At 40.5% G+C, this 26,147-nt stretch overlaps 2 long non-coding RNA genes across 2 annotated transcripts; one reads left to right on the forward strand and one right to left on the reverse strand.

The window, feature by feature from the left end:
- Nucleotides 1-10,427: 10,427 nt before the first annotated feature.
- On the reverse strand, nucleotides 10,428-20,040 carry LOC108887625 (uncharacterized). The gene is made up of 3 exons (XR_001961662.2): nucleotides 19,757-20,040; nucleotides 16,788-17,216; nucleotides 10,428-11,034 (listed from the first exon to the last, which is right to left on the reverse strand). It is a non-coding gene; the product is annotated as an uncharacterized LOC108887625 (long non-coding RNA).
- Nucleotides 20,032-20,926, forward strand: LOC108887626 (uncharacterized). The gene is made up of 2 exons (XR_001961663.2): nucleotides 20,032-20,206; nucleotides 20,705-20,926. It is a non-coding gene; the product is annotated as an uncharacterized LOC108887626 (long non-coding RNA).
- The last annotated feature ends 5,221 nt before the right edge of the window (nucleotides 20,927-26,147 follow it).

A 26,147-nucleotide genomic window follows, 5' to 3' on the forward strand; every position in this document is an offset into this window, starting at 1 on the left:
CAAATGTCTGGACTTTAATCCTGAATGAGCCTCACACACACATTACACACAGAAATAATACAGACAGCTGTAAAGATTTATTTTAAATAATATAGATTTTTAAATGTATGGATCATATCTGAACACTGAGGGCAAGAGAGAAATATTATTTCTGTCCTGATCATCCGACAGGTTTGACGATAAAGTTCACTTTGACTGTGACCTTTATAGTTGTAAGAAAAATGATTTACTCAGAAAAAGCTAAATTGAATAAACTCTGTTTTAAACTTAAAATCCAATCTCCAGAAGTAAGAATGCTAATGTCTTAAAACTCTTTTATTGGCTTCTATATTATTATTATTATTATTATCATTATTATTATTATTATTAACAAACCCTGCATTTCTAAATTCTAAAAACATTATTTTTAAAATAGTTGAACAGCACTTTGTTGGTTTGTGTGTTTGGTTAAAAAAGTGTGAATTTGAATTCATAAAAAACATAAAAATAATGTAATAAACTGACATGAGGTTTCCACCAGTCATCCAGTGATCTGTATTATTATTTTGATTCTTAGCCTCGTCGTGAACGCTGAGGCGTCGTGGGTTTATTTCCAACTGTGACACAGAGACGTCGTTTAAAGCAGCTCAGTTTCCTCCTGTGTGAATCAGTGCCTTTGTATTAAACATGAATGTTGCTGATGAGAGCAGATCTCAGCGACTGTTTGTCGTCCTTCGCTCTGACTGACTGTGGTCACTGAGAGGTCACAGAGAGAGAAGTCGTGTTTGACACAAACACCGATCACACTCACCTCCCTGATGGATTCTGGGAAAGAGCAGAGAGGCTGTAAAGCTCTTTCAGAGCCGAGTGTTGTGGCCTTTCAGCTGCAGAGAGCAGCTCTGCCCTTTTCCACCTCAGCTCTGAGTCCACGCTTCAATCAGCAGGATTTCCTCTGACACTCTGACACTCTGCATCCCCCCCCCCCGAGCTCCACGTCCCGGCAAAGTTCACACTTTACACAGACGACGGCCGCGGGCTCTTAACCTCCTTCAGAGGACACGTTCAACAGGTGAACGCCTCACATTCCTTTAATTTACCTGAGCTTTCCATCCAGTCACTTTCAGAGAAACCACACGGCTTCAGTCACTCAACAGTTTCTAAAGGTTTAACTTTCTCTGCACACGTTTAACACGGTCAGGAAAAACAGTTAAAACTCTGCTTCTCAAGTCTGTTATTAAATACTGGATAAATATTCTGAGGGGAATAAAACTGTTTTCATGAAGGTTTATAATATTAATGAATCGTTGACAAAGTTACAAAAACTTTAAATATTTAGATTCAAATTTTAAAAAGTAGATTTTTTTTAATAATAAAAAATAAAATATTATTTAATTTAATTAAATATATTTAAATATTAAATTAAATTTCTTTATATGGAGAGTCAAGCTGGGAAACATTTAAATGTTTAGGTTTTGTTTTTTTAAATTTAAAACATTTTTTTTTACCATTAATACAACTGTATTTATTTAAATCAGATTTAAATTCTGAAACAAATTTAAATGTTAAATAAGCTGTGCACATTCTGACATTTACATTATTGTTTTATTGTGAAAGAAAAATGTCAGTATAAATTAGAATTTGTTTAGGAATTTTAAAATTACAAAAACACTTATAAAATGTAAAATTTTTAGGATTCAACTTTGTGTTATAATTCAAATTTGTACTAAATTAAAATTTTCTAAATTAATTTGGAAAGTAATTTAACCAGAATTCTACTTTAGTTGTAATTTAATTTAGATTTAATATAAAATAAGAGAGTTTTTTCTTTAGGAGGATTTTATTGGACAGTTTTAACGACAGAAAACTTGTTCCTGTATAAAATGGCGTCTGTCTCTGAGTGTGTTTTCATTGAATCAGATGAAATCTTCAGGTACTTCCTGTAAACTCAGAGAGTGATGGATTAACGATGACAGGGTGGATTAATGTGACTGATGGTTGGACTGCAGCTCTCTGCGGGTTCAGCTGGCGGTTTCCCCTTGTTTCCTCGCTCTGTACGGTAGACGGCACTCGCTCCACATCAGATCAAGCCGAGGCCTAACCACTGTGGCAGAGCGTGGGCCGGGCAGACGAGCTGACCGAGCACTCACCTCTCCACAAACACTCTCACTTATTTATTTATTTATTTATTCCCGCTCTGGGATTAAAGCGCTTTTGTGGAGCTAACCTACATAACAGCTTGGTGTAGCGGCTCCTGGATACAGATACGATGAGGGCGTTCAGAGGAGAAGACAAAGGACGCTGGCCCACATCATTACTGAGATATCACACAGACCAGTGACTGAGCTGCTTTCAGTTTAACCACTGAAGCACGCTGCCTTATTCTGAATAAGATGGTGGACTCATCAAAACCAAATCATCTCCATATCATGAGGCCGAACGGCCACAGACAGCAGTCAGCTCTGTCCTGGTTTACTGCACTTTAACTGAGTCAGGACGACTGCAGGTCGCTTTCACCGGTGCTTCCCATTTAGATACATGTGTGCATATATATATATATATATATATATATATACATAATATATATGTACTGTAGTAATATATATGTATATATCAAAGTCAAAGTCAGCTTCATTGTCAGTTCTGCTGCACATACAGAGGACTGAAACCCACGGTGCTGCAAGGTGAACATAAAGGTAGAAAATTATATATAAAAAATATATTTAGAGAAATAATACAGAAATAGAAATAAAAAAACTGAAATAAAAATAAAACATCTACAATACAACAACAGGTGTTTGTATGTATTCTGACAGAAACACTGTATACATGTAAATATCTCACAGTGAAAATATCAGAATGTTCTTTTAGTTTTACTGTATGTGGTATGTGTATAAATTCATGTTTCTATAATTATTGAACATGTTTTATTAAATGTTTATTACTCACACATGGATCATGTTTATGTCAGTTATATAAATAATATCTTACACTTTTTAAACAGCTGTGTGTCAGTTAAACAGCACAGAGGAGACATCTGTATTTAACTCAATATGTATTCTTATTTAGTTTGATTTCAAAATAAAAGCGTCGTACAGCCTCTCAGTCACACACTGACCGTGACAGTGTCTATAAACTACAGTAACTCTGATATTAATCAGTGTAATAGTCTGTATACTGTTTTATAAACTCTATATGAGCTGAAATGTTTTTATTTGTTCTAAATCGACACTGCTGCTCAAACCGACTCTGTTCTATTTGAAATGATTGGAATTCAAAGATCTAAAGCACAAACAGTTCTCTGCTGTGTCAAGTGGTTTCTATCGGTCTTTAGTCTGAGACACAGTTCTCTCAGGACAACACAGTTTATCTGGTTTCATTTTCCCGTCTTGGTTTTACTTTAATCACTGACGTCTGTTCATCATTGTGTTGTTTGGATCAAGTCTTTTTGTTGGACTCAGTTTTAAAATGTCAGTGTACCACTATATATGTGTGTATGTGAAATATATTTTAGGCTGTTAGACAATAACTTACTGATTATTACAGACTGTTTTCACTGTCAGTCAGTAACATGACGCCTTCTAACAGACAATGCTTCAGTACTTCTACTTCGGTTTCTTTAAAGTATCTGAGTAGAAATATCTGGGACTGAATCTCAGGCTGAGACACAGAGAAACCACTCGATGACAACACGCCGTGGCCTGGTTTACTTCCTGCTCCGCAACATGGGGGGGGGGGGGTATTAGGCCTTTAATGCTCTGAGATGAAGTTTTCATATGAGACAGACGGTCTCTCTGCTCCTACACCCACAGAGGGGGACAGAAAGTGGTCCATCATCAGTGGACCATCAGAGGGACAGATTACTGTGCCGGGGATTTCAGGAGCTGGGTTCATGAGTTTCTCTGAGACCAGGACGAGAGGAAACATCAGAGAGAGACCACCTCCTCTGACCAGGTCTAACCAGGTCTAACCAGGTCTGATCAGGTCTGATCAGGTCTGAAGAGGCCAAGTTCAGGAGTCAAACTTCAGCGTGGCCGACATCACCCCATCACCCTCGGTCCATCCTCCGCCGCCGCCGCCATGTTGAACTCCAGATGACCCGGCCTGTATCTGTGGGAGCGGGGCAGAGCGGAGCCGTGTGATTGGTCGAGGCTGGCGCTCCATATTTGGGAGATTACCGAGTCCGAGGCTGAACTCCCTCCCTCCCCCTCCCTCCCTCCCCCCACGTGTCAGAACCACAGAGTTGCTCCACAGGATTTTTAATTATCTGATAATATGTGTTGTGTCTCGCTGCCAGAGGCCGGGACACGGAGGGCCCTGAGACCAGGAGGATTCTGGGTAAACACGGGTCTCTATTCTTATTTTCTTTTTATCAGTGTGACTGAGTCAGGTCAGATTTATTAGAATGTAAACAGCTGGGGAATAAAGACATAATAAAGACGATCAGTAATATAATAACTGTGTTTGTACATTAAAATAATTTAATTTATATTCTGATGATTCATATCTACACTCAATATAACAATATAACTGTATTCAATATAACTGTATTCATAATTTAATTCTAAATATGCGGGATAAATGTCAAATTATTTATTAAATGATTCAACTAGTTAAAAAAATGAAATTAATAAATATTAAACATTAATAAATACAAACATGTCTGGTAAATTATTAATTGTGTTTAAGATCATTTTATGTTTTCTTTTTAGATTTTTATTTTATCTATTCTAATGTATTTTTTAGATTTTTTCTTTTTCTTTTTTCAGATTGATTGTAAAATTACAGATTTAAATTAAGTATAAATTTAAGTCACAAAAATACATACACATACATACACATACACACACACATTATATATATATAGCTTTAAAATGAAATTAAACACCTGTCCTCTTCATAAGGCTTTTAATTTTATTTTTTTAATGTGGATTTTCATATTTATTTCTATTTTATAAAATTTTATCTTATTTTATTTTATATATATTATATATTTATTTTATTATTCTAATTATTTGTTGGGTTGTTTTTAAATCAACTGATTAAGATTCAAGATTTAAATTAGCTGTTAGGATTTTGTTTCAATGTGATGATGATAGGACAACCGTCGTAAAGGTAACGTAAGATAAGAAAAAATAAAAACACATTAACACATAAATATTTAATATATCTAATATATAATATATAATAATGTATACAATAATATATCTAATATCTGTGGACGTGACATCAAGTGAAGATATCTAAAGATGAAGTGTTGAAGTAGAAAACAGAATACACTGTCATTCAGATTAAAATGGATGTGTTAATAATAATATAAATAAAGTTGAGTTGTATTTAATATTATATTTCCACTTTATTTAATGAAGTTAATGTAATGATCATTTATCATATTTATATTTCTGTTACAGTACACACACACAAACACTTTCTAAACTTTAAATCTAATATTATTTTATCTAAACTGACAGATACAGCAGCGCTGTCGTCCTCTGATTCACCCTGTGTGTGTGTGTGTGTGTGTGTGTGTGTTGTTGTGTTGTTGTGTTGTTGTGGATTAACACACAAACATGTCATCCTAAAAACCTCCTGACCCTGCGGCCACACTAACACTCTCGTCAGGGTTCACAGGGAGGTGAGCTGCTGCTGCTGCTGAGGAGGAGGAGGATGATGATGATGATGCAGAGGACTGTGATGACGGCGGAGCTGAGGATGAGGATGATGATGGAGGAGAAGGTGGAGGAGGCGGGGCAGCAGCAACTCCCTCCTCCTGCCACACTAACCTCTGTCTGAACCTGCCACAGGCCTTCTCCTCTGTCACCCCCAAACTGTCACAGCCTCTCTGAACCCTGAACCCCCCCCCCTCCTCCTCCTCCTCCTCCTCCTCCTCTTCCTCGAGTGTAAACTTTTCTCATGTTAAACATCAGGTTTCCTCTCTTCATGGTTTCAGTGGAAACTTCAGTCTTCACAGTAACTCACAGTCACAGTCTGATCCTCTCTCATTTTAAATTCAACCTGTGTAGTTTGTGTAGTTGTGTAGTAGCTGCAGTGCTGTGGTCAGCCTGAGCCTGTGGTGGCGCAGTAACTCTGCAGCTCTGATCCTGATCCTGATCCTGATCCGGGTCTTTAGCTCCGTTTCTCTTAAGCTGGGTTTAACATGGAGGCAACAGCTGGCCCCAGTTTATGGACAGAGGCCGTGGGTGAGAAGGCAGAGGGAGGGAGGGGCAGATTTTACCCCCGCTTCTTCTCCCGACACCCTGACGGTGGAATGAGGCGTTCAGGCTCAGAGGAGGCCGACGGCCGAGGACTGAGCAGGAGAAATGAACAGCAGTTTAATCATCACAGTTCCACCTTAAATTTCATCTAAACCCTCAGCGGTCCCTCTCTTCTCTTCTTCTGTTCTTCTCTTCTGTCCACGATTCAGACGAGTGTTTGTTTAAAATGTGTGTAGTGTGTGTACTGCGTGTAGTGTGTGTAGTGTGTGTACTGCGTGTACATTTGACTAAATTTTTGTTAATTATTAATAATTAAATAATAAACTTTATCTTTAAGTTTTGAACTTTACTACACCTTCACAATCTCTGTGTAAAATAATAAAACATTGTATATGATTATATATAAAAGATGTGTTAGAATAATTGAACTCATTAATGTCTGATAATTAATACTTAAAAAAATATTAATACTTAAAAAACTACACTGTAAAAAAAAATAAGAATATATATATATATATATATATATATATATATATATATATATATATAAAATAATGTAAATAAATTAAATAAAGTTTAGTGTCAATTTAATTCAACTGTAAATGTCTCATTTTAATTTTAAAGAAACTTTAGTTTTTTTAAGGCAGCAACTGAACCATGTGAATGTTTTTTACAGTGTATTTTTAATCTGTATTATTTTATTATTTTATAATTGATTTTCATAAAGTACAATAACGTAAAATAAACTTGTCTGTAAATGTTCAGCTGAAATCTACATTTAACCTTTGGCTCAAAACTAAAATGATCCTAAAGAAATAAATGTGACATTTACTGTACATACTAATAAATATACATATACTGTGTGTGTGTATTTATAATATGCCACTCTACTTTTTTTCACTGAAACAAGTTAATAATTCATCAGTCAGAGGGAATTAATAATAATAATAATAAGAAGAAGAAGAATAAGAATGAAGCATGCTGAGGTTGATGAACAGACAGTTCGACAGTCTGAACGTGTGAAACACAGAATAAATCTACAGAAACTCAAACAGGCAGAGTTGGTGTGTCAGAGTTCAACTGTGGAATCAGGAAGTAAAGAACATTAGAACTGGATCTGAAACTTCAGTTATTTTAGAAAATGTTACCTCGTCTAGAAATTATCTAAAAACTTTTTCATCTAAAAATAAAAATAAACTGAGGAACCTATAACCAGCTGTGGTTGTTAAATAATGAAATCTTTAATTATAATTCATTTATTTAATCAGAACTAATAATAACAAAATGTCTGATGGATTCTTCACTGGACTCATTAATTCAAAGAAACATTCTCAGATTATTCACACAGATTTCCCAGAATGCACTGCACTGATCCTTGTTTTTTCCCCCTCACATAAAAAAATGATTGTTTTGTGTCTGAGGAGGTTTTCTGTCTCTGCTCAAAAGTTAAAGCTGATCAATAATCAATAATTCAGACACTTCCTGTTTCCTCCCGGAGTCACATGACTGATTATTGACGAACAGAAGAAAATAAATAAATGTAAATCATAAATAGATAAATAATCAATTTTGGTGGAAAAGACTTGAGTTTCATGAAATGTAAATCATGAGCTCTGAATAAAAATTTGAATTAAATAAATAGAAGTTACCAGATGATTTTTGGATGATTTCAACTAGAGGATGTTAAATTTGACTCAAAATTCAAAAATCTAAAGCAGACTTTTCTCTTACTTTTCATTTTCACAGTGTAGTGACGATTATAAATCATTTTAGACTGTACAGATCTGACAGTGAGATTCAGCAGAATTATTGGAATAAACTGAGTAAATGTTCCAGAGATTAGAAAATAAAATAATAAAAGAGGTCATGACTGCTGCTGTTTGAACTCAGCTCTTAAAACAACCCGTGTTCTCGTCCCAGAAACTCTGACCTCTGTGTGAAGATGTTTTCACCACTAAAGTAAAAAACAACAGTGAGGTTACAGTGCAGCTGCTGCTCACAGTCATCCCTCATATCAATAATAAATCACAGCAATCGGACAAATGGAACATTTCTACGACTGTATTTTTAGCCTTAGTTTTTATTTACTGCACAGCTCCATTGGCAGCAGCCATTAGAGGACAAAACTGTCTGAGATCACATGTGAAAGCTTTCTGTTCATCAGATGTTTCTTTTATTTCACATATCTGTGAGTCTGGTCAGTCAGAGAGCAGATGGAGGCATCACAGCACACTCTCTTAATACTTCATGCTCATGCATCCTTTTAAAGACACTAAAACTGGATGATTTCTGAATGTGAACAGAAAACGTCCTCTCTGCTCAGTGACCTCCTGGTTTCTATCAGCACTCAGTCACTTTATTTTCTTCTCTGAAAACTAATGAGTGTCAATCAGAGAAACATCATTTGTACACGAACCACAGCTGAGTCCAGAAATCACCAAAATAGCAATAAAAAAATCGGAATCTGGCTCCGACAAACGTCTGTGTGATGGAAAATTATCAAAGTGTCTGAGCACTGCCTCCTGGGCCTCGGCTCGTCTGGAACCTGTCAATCAGTCTGTGAATAAACACCAGGACACTCTAACTGGAGTAACTGGGACACATCACTTTTACCCAGCTGTATCTGCATCATGGGAACGATAAAAAAAAAATCCATCTTTGATCAGCGGAGAGGCTCCAGCTCCGGGAATGACCAGCAGGGATGCTGTTGTCTGTGAAATCCAGAGCCCGGGCTGGGTGTTTTTAGCCTGGCCCTGCTCCGTCTGCCTCCTCAGGCCCCGGCTCCATAATGCCACATCAATACCTCAGTGGGGAGGAGGCACCACGCTAACGTAAACACACAGGTCGACCTCGCTTTGCTTCCCACGGCCAACGCCAGAGAAGAAAGTGAAGCACAAAGGAGGGATGAAAAAGGTGAGAGGAGTCATCCCGATTAGATTTAATAAAAGAGACGGAGAGAGGTGGAGGGAGGTGATGGAGAGGCAGTTTAAAGAGGACTGCTGGATGGCAGCGTGGGCATAAGTCAAGCTTTAAGACGGGCCACCCTGTGAATGGCTCCTGTATATGAGAGCAGAGCCGGACCAGCAGGTAGCAGCGGACCATAATCCTCCACAGTCTGACAGGGACAGACAGTTGTTACTATGGTGGAGGGTCACCTACTGCTGCTCTTTCTGAGAATCAGAAAGTATTCAGTCGACGCTCGGCCGCTGTTTGACTCCTTGTTTTTCTCTCCTCCTGTGGACTTTCAGCCTGGACTGAAAGAACGGCTGTTTTTCACAGAGGACGACAAAATAACCTCAGACTGGGACACACCACAACAACATCCACATCTCTTTAACAACGTCCAACCATCACTGTAAACGGTCCAATATACCACTCAGTCTGTGGTTAAATGACTGTCACCTCTGTGGTTCAGTAAACTAATACCACCTGATCAGGGTTCATGACCTGGTTAAAGTTGCTTTCATTGATTTTTGCAGACTTGGTGGCAACACGACGAGTTATCACACACTGTGAGAGAAGCTCAGTGGAGATTAAATCTCAGATCATGGTGCTAGGTTCAAACTACTAACAGATCACGGGACTACTGAGAAAACAAGGGTTCAACTGATAATAAAGTAGAGCTGGATGATATGGCAAAAAGAAAAAAAGATAGATAAAGATGAGAATATAATTAGTTACCAAACACATGATTTATCTGCCTTAACTAAACATTAAAAATTAACTTGCGTTGTGACTGATCAGAAAAATGTAAATAAAACTAAAACCATTGATGATAGGACCTTCTATGTGTAGGAGAAGATTAGTCAGTCAGCAGTTTGTGAAAAGTATTTTCTGTCTGGGAGTTCGTAGGTACAGTCAGTAAGCTGAAGGCTCGGCGCGAACACTGTATCCCCTGCTAAACAAAGTTAAATCAAAGATGTGTGGAAATACGGGAAATACTACCTTCACTGTCAGTTACTGAACGTAGAAAGTGTTGGTTCAGTTATACTAACGCTGATGCTTAAATGTTTGTTATCATGCCGTTTTGGTTACTACAGACTTAGTACAGTCTTTCCTTTAACATTAATATAACATTAATTTGACCACAGCCCATAAGGAACAGTTCAAATCATTCTGAGAGTTTAAAGCAGATTTTCACCATTATCACAGCAATATCAATAATTGTGATTACTGCAAAATTTGCCCCAGAAAAAAACCCAAAAATCTTGTTAGTAAAAGCCAGAACATGATGTTTCCATCCTGAAGGATGTCTCTATTTACTGAGTGATTCAGTCTTTATTTTTTTTCTGTAGCAGACATTAGAAGGTCAAGTGATCAGTCAGAATAATTAGCAGAGCAATTAAACTCTGGATTCTGGTTTTCTCTGTGGACCGTCACTGAATGTGTTGTGTCCCTCAGAGGTTGCCATAGCCAGGACCTACAGAAACAAAGAGGAGGGAGCTCCTCAGCCGCCGGCCTCAGTGTCTAGACGCCATGTTGGAGGCCAATCAAAGAGATCAAACAGATTTAACTCTTTGCTAATACAGATCAAAGACTCGGAGCCCATGTTAGGCCTGAGCAGGACAGAGAAATTAAGCACAGGAACAATGAGCTGATTATAGTTTGATGCCTCTGTGTGAAGAAATAAAAGAGAAAGTTAAATCTGACTATGGAAAGCAGTCATTATTAATCCTTTGTTTCTGTTCACGGAGGAGCAGCTTTGATTTCTGAGCGGCCGTGAACCTTCATACCCCAGCCTCGGTGGTGGTGGTGTATGTGTGGTTGTGCTTGTGTTGGGCTCCACGGCTTCGATACCAATCAGGAGCTGAGAGTCTGAGTCCTTCATCAACCTTTACTGGTCCTGTAATCAACAGGTGAAACAGAATGTAAAACAGAGCTGTACCCAGTCACACCGGTCCACCTAATGTTTAGATTCTCCTCAGTCTCCGTGTGAGGAAAGATGAACTTTTTTTTAATCATTATTTTATCATCTTTACAAAGTTTGAAACAGCCGGAGTGGAGACATCCTAGTTTCAAGCCCTGAGAACACTACATGTCCCATACTGCACCTTTACAAACCTGTCTCCAGAACCTCAGTACAACATACAACTGAAACCAGACTAGTTACCTGAGTACTCAGGTAAGTTAGCCTAGCTTGCTAACGTTACCACTGATTTCCAAAAGAAATTACATTTTTTTGTTTATATTCCTTCCTGCTGTCTTACTGTTGCAAGTCAGATCTGTCATTGTTTAATATAACGTTTAAACTCTAATCTTAAACCAGATAAAAGAGTTTTGTCATCAGACGTCTGGTTCTTCAGTAATCAGAGCAAAAAGCCTGTGCCCAGCAGCGTCACAGAGAAACATGGATTAATAACATTAAACTGATGTATTCAGTGTTTTTTTTAAGGATTTTAATCACTGTTTGTTTTGGAGAGGAGACCTCTGAAGATAATTCAGCTGCTGGTAAAAACCTCCTGAACCATGAACACTGAAGGAATCCCACAATAAAAACTAGCTAAACTAACGCTAGCGTTAGCATTAGCGGCTGACGTCCTGTGTCTGCTAAAGAACGCCAGAAAAACAGATTTTAACGTTAAACTTCTTTCTTCAGTGTTCAATGATCAGTTTGTTGTGGAGCGGTCGATAATTCAGCTGCTGGTAAAAAACCTCCTGAACCATGAACACTGAAGGAATCTGAACCTACAAACACAACACATAATAACATGTATGAGTCGTTTAACAATGACAAATGTTTCAGCCCATGACCTTGATGACAGTAACTCTGTAATGACACCTGACGAGGTTTTTCTTATTAAAACTACATGAACTTCTTCCTGTTTGTCCACGTGTCTGTCACCAGGTCTTTAAATGATCCAGTTACAAGGGGTCTGAAATATTTCCACAATAAACCCTCCACTGCCTCTGATCCACATCTGCAGAGACAGAGAGAGGCTTGACGAAGCCGCCGCCTCCTACACATTTGGGCTGATGCTGGAATTTCACTCAGTCCGATAAAATAAACCAGGGAAGCCTAAGATGCTGGATAAATAAGCAGTACACTTTGGCTTGGGGGGAAAACCAGCGCTCTCCATCTCAGTGATGTAACTGATTGTTCCTTTTCCCCGCTGATTAAAAGGAGGTTAAAATATACGGTGGTTATTACATTCTACTGGAAAAACACCCCTAATCCCTGGAAAATAATCAGCTAAACCATTTTGATTGGCAAAGACCCACACAAATAGGAAGAATCTTAGAGGCTCTGCACTTTCTGGTGTGGAAAAACATGGGCCCTGAAGGGCTGAAATCAGAAGAAAAGACTCACTCTGTGTCTAATAATTCACCACCATAGTCCTATTCATATGGAAATAGTATTATAGAGAGACCTTGTACTGTAATTAAGTAACTGCTGTTCTCTATGTAACTTATTCTGAGAAAATGAATACAATCATCATCGTCTCAGAGAAAGAACGTAAAGTCAGCATTTAATAATTCTGTCCTCTCTGAAGTAGAACGATTATCTGGAAATAAAACATACACAGAGTGAGCACTTGATTAAGAACACATCAGAAAGATCACTGACGTACACGTCAGGAGCTTCAGTTATTAAGACAGGCTACGGTAACTCAGGTAACCACTCTCAGCTCCGGTGAGCTAAGTGCTAACTCTGACCCACTGTCGGGTGTATTATCCAGGAGAAGAGGTGTAGATGAGGTTGTTTAGTTCGACCAGAGCTCAGGAAGGAAACTACTGAAGAGGATTTAAATAAACAGACGACAGACGTCTTCACTGATTTACAACATGACAACTGTCCTCGTCAGTCACTGATGGTCAGCGCTGCACAGGTTCCAGCAACCGCTCCATCGTCCTGCACTAAATACTAAAGAACCTCGAGTTTTAAGAGAAACAGACTAATTATTCAACAGTATCTGTAGAAATCAGTAGAGCTCAATCTGAACTGTGTCACATGAAGGAGTTGTTGCAGCTGCCTGATGTGTTTGAGTATGATGGACTGGTTTTATTTCTACTGGGTCTACAAATATTACTATACAAAACTTTAACGCCGGTAATTTAACTAATATATTACGAATATATCACATACAACAGTAAATGACTTGTTCAAGTAATTAAACGGGATATGTGATGTGGACGTTAACTCAGGTAAATCAGGGACCGGAGTTTACAACGAGCTGACCTGTTCATGACCTGTTCACTCATTCAAATCTCAACTCTCAGACGTGTCATGAACGCAGCATAAACAAAAGCGTTGGCATCCCAGAGACCGAAGGGTCAAAGGTCACGATTGCAACCTCTCATTTACTGAAGCTAACATATTAATAAAGACAAAGTCAGGGTCTGAGCTGATCCAGTACATAGCAGAGACTAAAGAAACTCAGTTTGTCTGGATGATCTCTGATGGGCTCAGACGTGCAGCACAGAGGCTAGCTGTTTCCAGTGTTTAGAGCTAAGCTAACAGGACACTGTCTGCAGCTGTAATGCATAAATACAAGAGTGGTATTAACCTTCTCACGTAACTCTCCACCAGAAAGAAAAGAAGTTCATCTCCCAAAATGTCAGACTGTTCCTAAAACTGAGAGCTTTAAGTCGCCTAAACAGAAGCAGAAACATCTGAACTGAGCTGCAGCTGAGTGGAAACTGTAGGAAAAGAAATTAATCCACTGGCAGTGGAGATACAGTCAATAGGAGCATTTTTCATGGTGAGGTTAGAGGATAATCCAGGTGAATTTCTGTTTCTCCTGAAGTGAATTTACTGATGAAAACTTTGTTTTGTTCGACCAGAGCTCAGGAGGGAAAATAGTGAAGAGGATTTAAATAAAGAGACAACAGAGCTCTTCACTGTTCAACAACCTTCAGAGAAATCATTCAAACATTAATGACAGCTGAGTCTGTCCTGCACAAAATGAACGTTTACACAGACTAAAGAAGGTGAAGAGGGTCAGAATAAATATTATTAGAGCTGTATTTATAAGAATCAATAGACAGAGAGACAGTCAGACAGACAGACAGACAGACATACTATGTCCATGTGTAGTGAGGTTCACAGTGTCTCCTTTCATCTTCCTCACAGTGAGATAAAGAGGAGGAGATGAGAAGGAGTGAGAGATGAAAAGAGGTTTTCCTCCTCACACTTTGTCTGTTTGGAAAAATAATAACAATAAAGTTGTTTGTATGTGTGTCAGTGACACAGTCGAAGGAGTGACATCACTTCCTGCTTCAGTCTCCTTCATCAAACTACCATCCTGAATATATGAGGTTAGTTCAGATTAAAGGCTGCAGGTCTCAGCATCTCTATACGTCTCTACCAGACTCCATTGATGAAAACAGGGATTTAACCAGGAGCTGCTGGAATACCACTGTTAGTGTCTGTGTTACTGTGGGAGGCGATAAGTTCATTAAATAAACAATGTGGGGAATTAAAATATGTTTTAATAAGTATGGAAAATCATCTATGTTTAGATCTTCTTATGGAACTGAAGTGAATTCATATCTGAGACGACTGACTGTGTTTGTCCTGTTTCAGAACGATACGTCCCTGTGCACTGTGACTGTTCACCACCTCAAACTCACACCTGATCAGATCCCTGCAGTCCTGACACACACCTGTGTTCCTGTTACACACACATGGTCAGCTCAGCCCTGAGGGTCCGAGCGGAGCATGTGGATTGGAGCTGGCTTGGGTTCAGTTCTCAGCCAGGTCTCATCAGGGCCCAAAGCAGAACCAGGACCATGACCAGAGGGAGCTACAGTTTTCCTTCAATACTACGCAACCAAAAAGCATTTTTTTTGTTCAAGAGGAGGTTAATGTTTCAGAGCTTTCTCCCCGTGAATAAAGTCACACAGTCACTCAGACTGTCAGAGGATCCTGGGTCAGAGGATCCTGGGTCAGAGGCTCTGGGTCAGAGGCTCTGGGTCAGAGGATCCTAGGTCAGAGGATCCTGCTGCAGCTAAGCTAGCTGTCTCTCTTTCTCAGTACGAAAATAAATGTTGTACTCCTCCTTTAAACTCAGCAGCAGCTGGAGTCGTCCTCACTGAGCAACAACACTTTCAGGTAGTTTCAGAAAATGTCAACACCCCTGTGTGTCCCTGAGCTCTCAGACAGGAGCACTGAGGGGGGGCTGTTATAATGGACAGGTTCTTGGCACCTTTCCCCCCAGAGGAGCTACGATGGCTGCAGCCCAGTCACTGCCTGCTGAGGCTCTGCTGGCTCGTTCAGTCAAATCCTCAATCTGCCCCCTGCCTCCTCCCTCCTCCCCCTGCCTCCTCCCTCCATGGTCAGCCCTTAGAAACCTGCTGCCAAGCCAAACACTTGCTGATGAAAAACAAATACAATGCAGTCAGTCTCACTGTGTCAGACTGTGATGGTTGAACCTCCCCAGCTCCGACTCTGTCGTAAGCCTTTAACTATGGAGGAGAATATAAACACCCCCCAGGAGGGCTCCTGTTTAACTGTTCAACAAATGTCACTGATCTGTTTGGCTTACAGTCAGTATTACAGCTGTATACCTGCCTGCCTCTGCGGCCCGCCATAAAACAACCACCGTTAGTGTTCCACTCGTGCTCGGCTGACTTTCCTAACGGCCCACGCTGAGGCGATGAGCGACGTTCACGGCAGCTTCACAGACACTGGGATCAATGTGAGAGCCACTGGAGGGTGCATTAGAGGATCCACACCAACTGGGTCCCTCTCTCTGTTCATACTCTATCAAAAGCATCTAATTAGGCTTCTGGGCAGAGGCAGAACAATGGTGTACAGGCTGAGGAAGTCTTCTGGAGGAGAGTGGTGGGAGGAAAGTTTGTGTGCTTCATCCTCCATCACTGAGATCATTTCATCCAGGGCTGATGCACAGGAGATGAACATACATTTTTAACTGAATACTTCTGCTCAGAGCTTCCCAACAACCTTTACTGAACCCAGGAGGGAGGAGAGAGGTGTGTGATCCAGGAGCAACCTTCAACACAGACGAGCAACGATCTCATGAACATCACATGATCAAAGTTCAATTCTTGGGTCATGTGATTAAACCTGGACTCACTGAGCAAAGCAGAGGGAAACCAGCAGGTAAAAAAATGACTCAGAAGATAACACTCCTCCACTGATCATCCTGCTGCGACGCCTCACTGTCAAACAACACTGTCCTTTCTGTACTCCACCGTCTTACTGTGTACGTCGACACTGACCGAGTTAGCAGCTGATGAAATGATGATGTTGCGGCAGTAAATAACCGAGACGGTCGCACAAAAATCATCAGCAGAACATCGCAGTTCAGTATTCTGATAAATATACAATCCAGCCAGAGTGTTAAACAAAAGCCAGTTATAATGTCAGGGCCTCAGATATCGGACCACAGATTCATTCAGACGAAGCCAGCAGCACTTCATCAGACGAGGAGACGAGGGCACACATTAATAACCCTGTGTGTGTGTGTGTGTGTTCAGACAATATATTAATGTCACATAAAGAAAGAGTTGTCCACCCAGGCGGTGGAGGTGGAGGCAGCTGTCACCTGACCCTGAGTCTGGTTCCTGTGTCTCCTGATGCTGCTCATAGTCAAACATGAAGACCTCAGTCTGTATGAAAAGTAAAAACCCTACCTGGTTTAACTCTGGTGACCTGGTGCAGTGATCCATCGCTCCCTGTGCTCCTGTCGTGTCTGGAGGTCTCCCTGAAGTCCTGGTTCATCGGTGACACTGGTCTCCTCCTCTGTGTCAGACAGAGACAGACTGCAGCCTGAGGTCCATGTTGTGTTTGTGCATTGTGTTGTGGTGGAGCAGGTGTCACAGTTCACGTCTTTAGGTCAGAGAGCTGCAGCAGGACTCAGCCTGGACACTGGGAGACCAACTCATGGTGCACAACCTGCCACCGTCGAAGAACACGCTCCTGACCTGACGCCCTCCTCCAGACCACTGCTGGGTCTGTAGACGTAGACCTGGTTCTGGTCTCTGAAGGCTCGTCCTGGGCCTGTAGATCCTCACAGACTTTAACATTGCTGCTTCTGCTCCATGGTGACATCTCGAACACACCTGCAGGTTAAAAACAAACAGGTTTATAAGAGCTCAACAGTAAACACAAGCAGCTGTGGTGAGAAGCAGTAATGTTGTTTAACTCCACACCTGGAAGGACGGAAACAAAAATATATTCTGTGCTGTATCTGACTCCATTATTAGAGAGCTGACAGCAGAGGAAGAGAATAATATGAAATAAAAGTCTCAAACTGGACTTTTACCTGCGTCAACAGGTGACATCATTTTACCTCTAAACAAAACAAGTATGTAACATCATCATCATAACATCGTCCTGTACATCAGCACTGAACCACAGAGACTAACAGATGATGCTTCCTGTTGAAACATAAAAGGTCCAGCTCTGTGTTAAAGGATGATCACACCATGAAAACACCGCCTGTGTTTGACTGAGGCCAAAGTCAGCACCGTCCCTGAAGCAACACTCGGACAAACACTATCAGAGTCAGGGTCTATACAGGGAGATTTATAACTCCCCCAGCAGAGATCCATGCAGAGGCTGAACAAACCCAGCGGACAGCAGGCCTGTCAGAGCTGTGTTTGAGGACGGCCTGAAATAGGTCCATCTGTCAGCGCAGAGCAAATGTTTTAATCGCAGAGAAAACAACAACTTCATCCACTGCTCTATTGACTTCTCACAGACTCAACAGTAGGTGCTCATCAAGTGCTGCTTCAGTCTGTCACTTCACTGATAATATCCTCCTCCTCCTCCTCCCTCAGGGGTTAAATCACACAACATGGCATCAATAACTGCATCAATCAATACCCAATATCATCCTGTAGTGTCTGAGTGACTGATGGATCCATTCACATCAATACAGACAAGCTCATGCTCCAAAAACACCTCGGCCTTCACTGATTCTACCTGAATGAACACCTTCATCATGAAGTCACAGCTACAGAAAAACAACACACAGAAACACACAGGTCATGGAGCCTGAATAAATGACTTTACTAAAACAACACTATGTGTGCTAGGTCTGCAAACACTGCAGCCACAGCTGCTCCACATCATCTCCAGCAGAAGCAACAATATAATAACAACAACAATAATAATAATAATAATTCTGCCATAAGTTTATTCACAACCAAATCAATCTCTTCCTCCTCCTTCAGCTGATAAATCTATGCTAACATGTTAGAAATCTGATTGGATAAAAGTTCTAATGTAAACAGAGTGTAATGAAACCAGGAGGAAAGCTTAAAACAGTTTAATACAAGTAGTATTAATGGAAATAAACAGATAATATTCAGTGACTGTGACCAGTCACCATCAGTCTCTCTTTTTCACACATGAGCAAACACTCACATCTCACTATTTCCTTCAGGAATTATTCCTCCTTTTTTGTTAAATCACTGTTGCCAAGTTCACCAGAACGATAGAAGTAATGATTCGTTACCATGGAAACCGCACGGTGAGTTACAACACCTGCGAACGGTGGTGAACGACGTGACAGAGGCAATCTGCAGGAGGAGTGTAAACACAGTCCTGGTGCTGAGTTTGGAGAAATCAGCTTATTTTAATCCAACGACGACAAGCAGAGAATAATTCCAATGAGGATGAATGTGTGAGTGATTGTTGTGGAGGTATGACTGATGCTATGACAGGGTGAACAGCAGCGTCAGCTTTACATAGCTGCAGGTTGTGGATCTAATTGATATTCTTGTGGAGCTGTTAACAGATTTGGAGGACGGAGGTAAAATGCTCCTCCACAGAGTCGTATAAATTCACAGCTGTGAGTGAGCCTGAGTCATAACACACTTTATAGAGTTAAAAGCCTCCTCCTGAAGAGTGTGAGGAGAGCTAACTGGAGACTCAGCATATGGTGATGTGGTTATTAAACTACAACAAGTTTCTGACTGATCACAGTTTTAAACCATTATCTGACTCATTTTTCTGTTTGTAAAAAACTTTCTTAAGACACGTAAAAGCTTCAAACATCAGGAGTGGAGGATTTTCTGACGGATTTTATGTCGGAGAATAAAACCTGAAAATGTCTCAGACCTTATTTCAGATACTTAACCAGAAAGACACGGACTTTGGGATGAGGGAACAGGGAGTGCTAACATGCTAACTGACTTCCTGGTTCTTTGGCCAATCACACCCCTCCCTTCAGTGATCCTTCAGAGGCTCCGCTCCCCACACTCGCGCACGCGTATCACCGTGGCAATAACAACTAGCCGAGGAAGAAAATGGCGGAACTGAGTTCGTCCGCTTTTTCACAGTTAAAGTAAAACAAACATTTTACGCACGCGCACGCACACGCACACGCACACACACACACACACACACACACACACACACACAGAGACAACATCCGCAACACAGCGGAGTAAAACCAGCTAGAGTTAGCGGTCTCACCCTTTAGTTTTCAGGCCGTCGTGCCTTATTGAAGGACACCGTTAGCCGCAGCGAGGCTAACATGAGAGGCTAACAGAGCAGCTGCAGACAGATACTCTCAGCTCTCCTCCTCTAACAAACAGGACAGAACAACACTGAGCTGCTGACTCTGTAAACACAGTAAACTAATGTTACTCACCTGTCGAGCAGAAACACAGCAGCGTCTGTTTTCAGGCCTCTCAGCTCCCGGAGGTCTCTCCACCGCTGGAAACCCGCTCTAATGTTAACCCGGGTCTTCTCCCTGATCACAGCCTTTCTTTTTACATTTATATTCCTCTGTCTGTTTCCTCTCAGGCTGTTTATCTGACATTACACCGTCTCTGCTCTGAAACGTTAGCATGCACCGGACTGTCCGTCTCCCGCTGCCTCCCACCACCTGTGCACTGACGCCATGATTGGCTGGAATGAACCACACCTGTCCACCTCATTACATCCCGATTACTGAGCCAGAGCTGTGTAGATTTTTAATATAATACTCTCTGTCCTTTTAGCTGTGTTATTGTCTCCATTAACTCATGAAAGAAAAACATCTGCCTCTCTAAGACTGAAAACACCATCACTGAGATGGAGCCAACACAGGTAACAACAGGTAAATAAAATGACCACCTTGCAGTTGTTTGCCTCCACCAACCAGTCCAGCTGCAGTTAATTAGTGTGTGAATTCCACTAATCTAAACTTCAAACTAATGGTTAAAGCTGAGAGGAACTAAAATACAGGGAAGCTTTATGTTTTTATGTTTTTCTACTAGTATTTCTATCGACCTCACAATAAATGTAAAGAAACATTATTGATTATATTTATATTGTGATAAGTCTAACTCTGAGATATGACAATATATTTATAAAATTAAACAGTACTCATTTTATATGTTGACGGACATATTAACAACAGTTCGAAACAGTCGAACTCAGTGGAAAGTTAATAAATGAATCTGTAATGTGATGATGTTAATCTGTGATGAGGACATGGATCTTTTAAAATCAGAACAACATTCTTATTATTCATGACTTATTATTAGAGATGCTGATATCTGTCAGAGCCATGTGATCACTGAATAAATCTCTTCTGAAATCTGTTTGATCACAGACCTGAACCACCTCAGTCCTGGACCAGATGCTCCCTGTCCTCCCACCTGCTGAGACCTGCTCCCTTCCTTTTATCTACAGAAGGTCCCACAGCAATGAACCGGGCGACACCTGAGTCCATCCACTGGGCTGATTTAATCTGGATTAGGTTCTAATCCTCAGAATAAACCTGATCTGTCACAGACGTCACATTTAATACAAATACAAAACAAAAATAATTTCATCCATTAAAACCTTCATTATGTTTGTATCCTGTGGAGATGCTGATCTTAGATTCATATATCATCAGTTTTTCTAAATTTCACTTTGCTCTTCAGCATCATGGAGCACTGAGCACAGAAAAACATTCAGACAGTGAAAGGCTGTTACTGAACGACCTGTTCAAACTGGTTTATGTTCAACACAGTCACATCTTCATCAACACAGTCTGTTTTTAAGGACTGGATTGTTCTGGTCCATGTTGACTCCGTCAAATCAAACTTTATTTGTTCAGCAGCTTTTCATACAGGTCAGTGCTTCACAGTCGACTGATAAGAAGAATATATATACACATATCTATGTGTGTGTGTGTGTGTGTGTGTGTGTTAACCTTCCCTCCTGCCTGTGTTGCTGATTACCATGTCTGTTCTTCAGTCTGATCTGATCAGGATTCAGTTTTCTGTCCTCTCTCTCTCCGTCTGAAGACATGGGCACTGAGCTGATTTTATTTCAAGCCGTGCTGGTTTATCAGGATGAGAGTTGACATCTGTACAGTTTATCATGGATTCAGATCACATACAGCTGGCCATGCATGCACAATGTGTCTCTGCTGGAAATGTCACTTTTTCTTTGTATCAGCAACATTTCTGTCCACTTTCCTGTGGGGTTGGACCATGAGTTTATTCTCCTAATCATCCATCCATCTACCATCACACACACCCTCAGTACTCACCCTTCAACAGAAATAACCTCAGTGTACACAGTTTCCAATGGCAACAGCTGCTAACAGCTACTTAATAGAGAAAAACAGACAGAAATAATGGGTGAGAAATAGCAGAGCAGATCAGACTAAATGTTCAGCCTGTGTCTAAATGGACTGTGAAGTGGCAGCAGGTGAGGGAACAGATTCACTGGTGTCTGTATCATAATGAGTCAGACAGGAGGTCCTGGATGTGTTTGTGTATCACAGTACACAACATGTACTCAGCACCACTGTGTCACCATCAGTCCGTGTAAAACAGGGACTAAATCTCAGGTTTGGTGCAGTGATAACATCGAGAAATACCTGATTTCCTGTTTCTCTTACAGAACGTGGTGTTATTAGTGTAGCTTCATGTTCAACTGGGTAAAAATACAAGAGGTCAGACAGCAAGAAAAACACTTAAACTGGAGGTAAAGTGGACATTTACAGTGTTTATGATTGCACCTAATTTCACTGTGAAGTGAAACAGGAAGTGACTGAAGTTTATGACAGTTTGTTTGATGTTTTTCACTCATCGTGTATCATCAGCCAAACATACAAGGCTGATGCAATATAGCCAGTGACTGTACAGAAACATGGACGCCATGACACCCCCCAAAACTTCAGCTAAAACATCTTGATCGCCCCCTGGTGGCAGGCTGCAGTATAGGTCATAAATTCCGCCCCCCGCCATGTTAGCAGGTGGGACATCCGCTAAACAAAAAAAAATCAAAATACATGTCTGATAAACTTTTCACAAAGATGGTTTCTGTTGATTTAGGTTGTTCTAATCACACTGATGAATGTTCAAGTGTTCATTTGGTTTTAATATCTTATAGAGAGCTGCAGGACTGAGCCTATGACCAGGAAGTAAGTTAGCATGTTAGCACTTCCTGTTCCCATGTCTCAAAGTCAATGGGTTTTTGGTTGAATGTCTTTTTACTTCTGGAGGTTGGATTTAGGCTTCAAACATCAGAACAGTGGTGTTCATCTGTGAAGATTATCTGATCAACTAAACCTGAAGGATCAGAAACTTTAGCTGCTCACTATTTATTTTCTGGAATAATCCAAAACACTATGAAAAAATCTCATTGGCTTTTTGTGGAGGGAACCAGGCTGATGCTAACATCAGGACTGGACTACAGAAACACATCATCACTGTGGGGCTGTGTGTGATATGAAGATATGTTATTTCAGATGGATGGAAAACACAGTTTACAAAGTTGCAAAACGTTTTTTGCAGAATGAGAGAGAGAGTGACTTCTGTCCAATGTTAATATATTAAAGTCACAGACTGGAGGCAGGCTCACCTGTGAGCTCTAACCTGTGTGATTGTTTCTCACCTGTGTGATTGTTCAGCTGCCGTCTGTTGCCCTGTCTGACTTCTCTGTGTTCTTAGATCTCAGCAATCAGCTGTTACTGTAACCCTGCACAGAGGTGAAGCTACAATAAGAGCTCAGGTCAAAATAATATCAGCTGAGTGTCGTCTCACTTTTCCAAACTTTCAGCTGCATGCTCCAGTCCTCTCAGTGAACGTTGTACCTCAACACCACCCTGAGGGAAACTCTTCAAATCGTTCATCGGGTGAATGAGCGGATTAGATTTTGGAGGTCAAAGGTCAAGGTCAATGTGAGGTCTTCACTTGTGTGGTGACTGAAGTACTGACAGGGCTGTAGCCAAAGTTTAACTGAGGTACAGAAACAGAAGTAGAGCAGGTTTATTTTACAATACGTTTGTAGTTTTTTACTTTATGTGATTTTCAGATGTGGTGAGTTTTTACTGCATGTGAATCACAGTGAAACCTATGAACAGCAAAACAACTTTTAGGACAAAAAAAATCTATAAATTTTCTAAAATAAATCAGTAAATGAAAAATGTAGGTACATTATTGTCTGACTGCCTGTGATTATCCATCTACTAGCAACATAAAAAAAAACAAAACAACAACAATGAATGTAGAAAGCTACGTAGCTTACTTGCTAATTTACTAACAGGTAATTATCTATCAAACTAATCCAGCTACATCACATCTCTTCTGACCAAATAGTTAATTTTACCACAGACACTGAAAGCAACCTGTTGTGACAACTTTAGCACTGTTAGCTAGCTAGCTACACCTGACCCCCCTGACTAGTTAATTAGCTAGCTGGTGTGATGACGTTTAACTTAACTCCCACATTTTTCCTGTCACACACTTCTGTAGTTTCTCTTTGTCTCAGTTTAGAAACTCTGATGATTGTCAGTCTTTAATCTGATAGTTTGATCCATACAGCAGGTCCCACTCTCACGTATGAATACATCCAAACAGTTTTTTTCTGTTTCTGTTAAATGATGACGGCTGAGACCATTGAGAGAATCTGAGGGACGCTTGTTTCCTGCAGGGATCTAATCAGACGGCAGCGTCAGCGTTGCATCGCTCTAACTCCACTCAGCGCGTCAACAGATGTGCAGGAAGTTCACACCACAGTAATTATACTTCCTTTGTGCGTATTCAACAGCTCCATATGCTATTTGTGTAGAAACACACATCTGCCCCACTTCACCCCTCTGCACTTTCCAGTCCAGCTCCTGCCAACACCACTGAAGAAGAGCAGTGATGAAGAGGAGCCAGAACACAGCTCTTTGTACGGTGGTGGTGATTAAACAAAGACAGTATGGACAGAGATCACATCTACACAGGTAGCCTGGCATGTAGACTTTATCATGATGCACTGATAATTAACATGAGGCACTGACTCAGCAGAGTTAATGGAGTTTTTCTTTTTAGAGAGGGTTTTCTTTTATATATGATTAAATGGATTTCATTAGCATGTTGGAAACTTGACTGTTCTGTCGGTTGTAGCATGTTCACTGTGTGTAGCAGCAATGCTAACATTTTAGCCACATACTTGTATAAAGCCACAGATAAAACCTGAGCAGTTCTCTGTGTCTGACTGACTTCATGTGAAACTAATGAGACTGAGCTGCTATAAACAGGAACATTAGCAGAGAGTTCACTGCTGTTGATGTGAGGAGCAGCCATCTTGGATTCTGACGTCGGGGTTGGTGGGATTGCTCCGACTTCAGGAGACGTTCAGGTTCAAGTAGAAGTGGATGGTTCTGCACTGACAAAACATACAGAACTATATCAGTGGTTAGCAGTCAAAGTGGTATGATTGTTAATCAGTCGTCTGTAAATATAACTCATAGGAGATGGGACAGAATAAAGAGAGAAATAAGTGTAAGTTAATGTTTGAGAGGAGCAGCTGTTTCCCTGGCAGAATATTAATACAGAGTAAAGCTGAGTAAAGTTTAGAAATCCTGGTGTTCAACTTGTCATTCAGCATTGTTTACTCCCTTTACATCTGCTCTGGTTTCCCTGGTGAATGTAGACGGAAAGTTTTGTAGGATTCGTTGAAATTATATTGTTTTGACATTGCATTTTTCCAGGTGACATGTCTTCCAAACCCCGGAGGCTAGAGATTTATGCCTACAGTGACTGTGGTGAGGACAATGATGGCTTCCGCAGAGTTGTTTTATGACTCCGAGGCCCTGAATATCCCATACCTCTTTATGTTCAATATGTCACTCCTCCAGCGCTGACAACATCTCCATCCCTCAGAGTCTCACCGAGCTCATTATCACTTCCAGAGAGCAGGACGGTGTGATGAGCAGGGATGTGTCAGCACATGTCTGCACCTATAGACCAGGGCATCACTTCATGTGTGTGAAATACAGAGTAGACACATTCACAAGAGCTAAGTTACATTTGACAACAGGGACTGAACGCACAATGACGATTCCTCCATCCGCTCACGTTGTGAAACTCTTTTGAATCGATTTGTTCATGCAGATGTAGTTTCCTCATTAGGTTTGATTTTGTCACTTCAAACGTAGGAAGATGAATCGTTCCATCTGCTGCACAGAAAAGTGAATTTCATTTCACATCTCACCACGCTTTCATTTCTACATGCAAAACAAAACACAGATTCACAACTCAAGTCCGGCCCCTCGTCCTCATCTGCTGCACCGTGATCCTCACAGAGACAGAGGGAGGATAAACCCTCTGTAGGACCAAGGCAGACTCAGACTGTCAGCCGCTCGTCAGCGACATCCTGCTCCGCTCGCCACGACAGGAAGCGTGAAATACATCCAGACTTTATCGTCTCTCGATGGACAACAATCTGTCTGTACAGACACAGCTGATCAGTCTGAGATGGAGAGAATCGTGAAGTTTCACATCACGATTATCCAGGTCAAAATAACTGAGATTGAAGATGTTACTGTGATAATCATGAAAATCTGCTTTAAACTCTTAAAATGGCTCCAGAACATTTTGGTAAGAAACTAATATTTTTATTGGAACACAGATAGGGCACATCTTTCTTTAGTGAAAACCAATCAAACAGTCTTTAGGTAATAATAAAAATAAATAAATCAAAAGTAAAGGAAAATAAATAAAAACAACAACTTTATTCCTTTTCTTACAAATATATAAAATAAATAATAAATTAATAATTTATTC

The sequence above is a fragment of the Lates calcarifer genome, linkage group LG1 (genome assembly GCF_001640805.2).
Source record: "Lates calcarifer isolate ASB-BC8 linkage group LG1, TLL_Latcal_v3, whole genome shotgun sequence".
In the NCBI taxonomy this organism is placed as follows: Eukaryota; Metazoa; Chordata; class Actinopteri; family Centropomidae; genus Lates; species Lates calcarifer.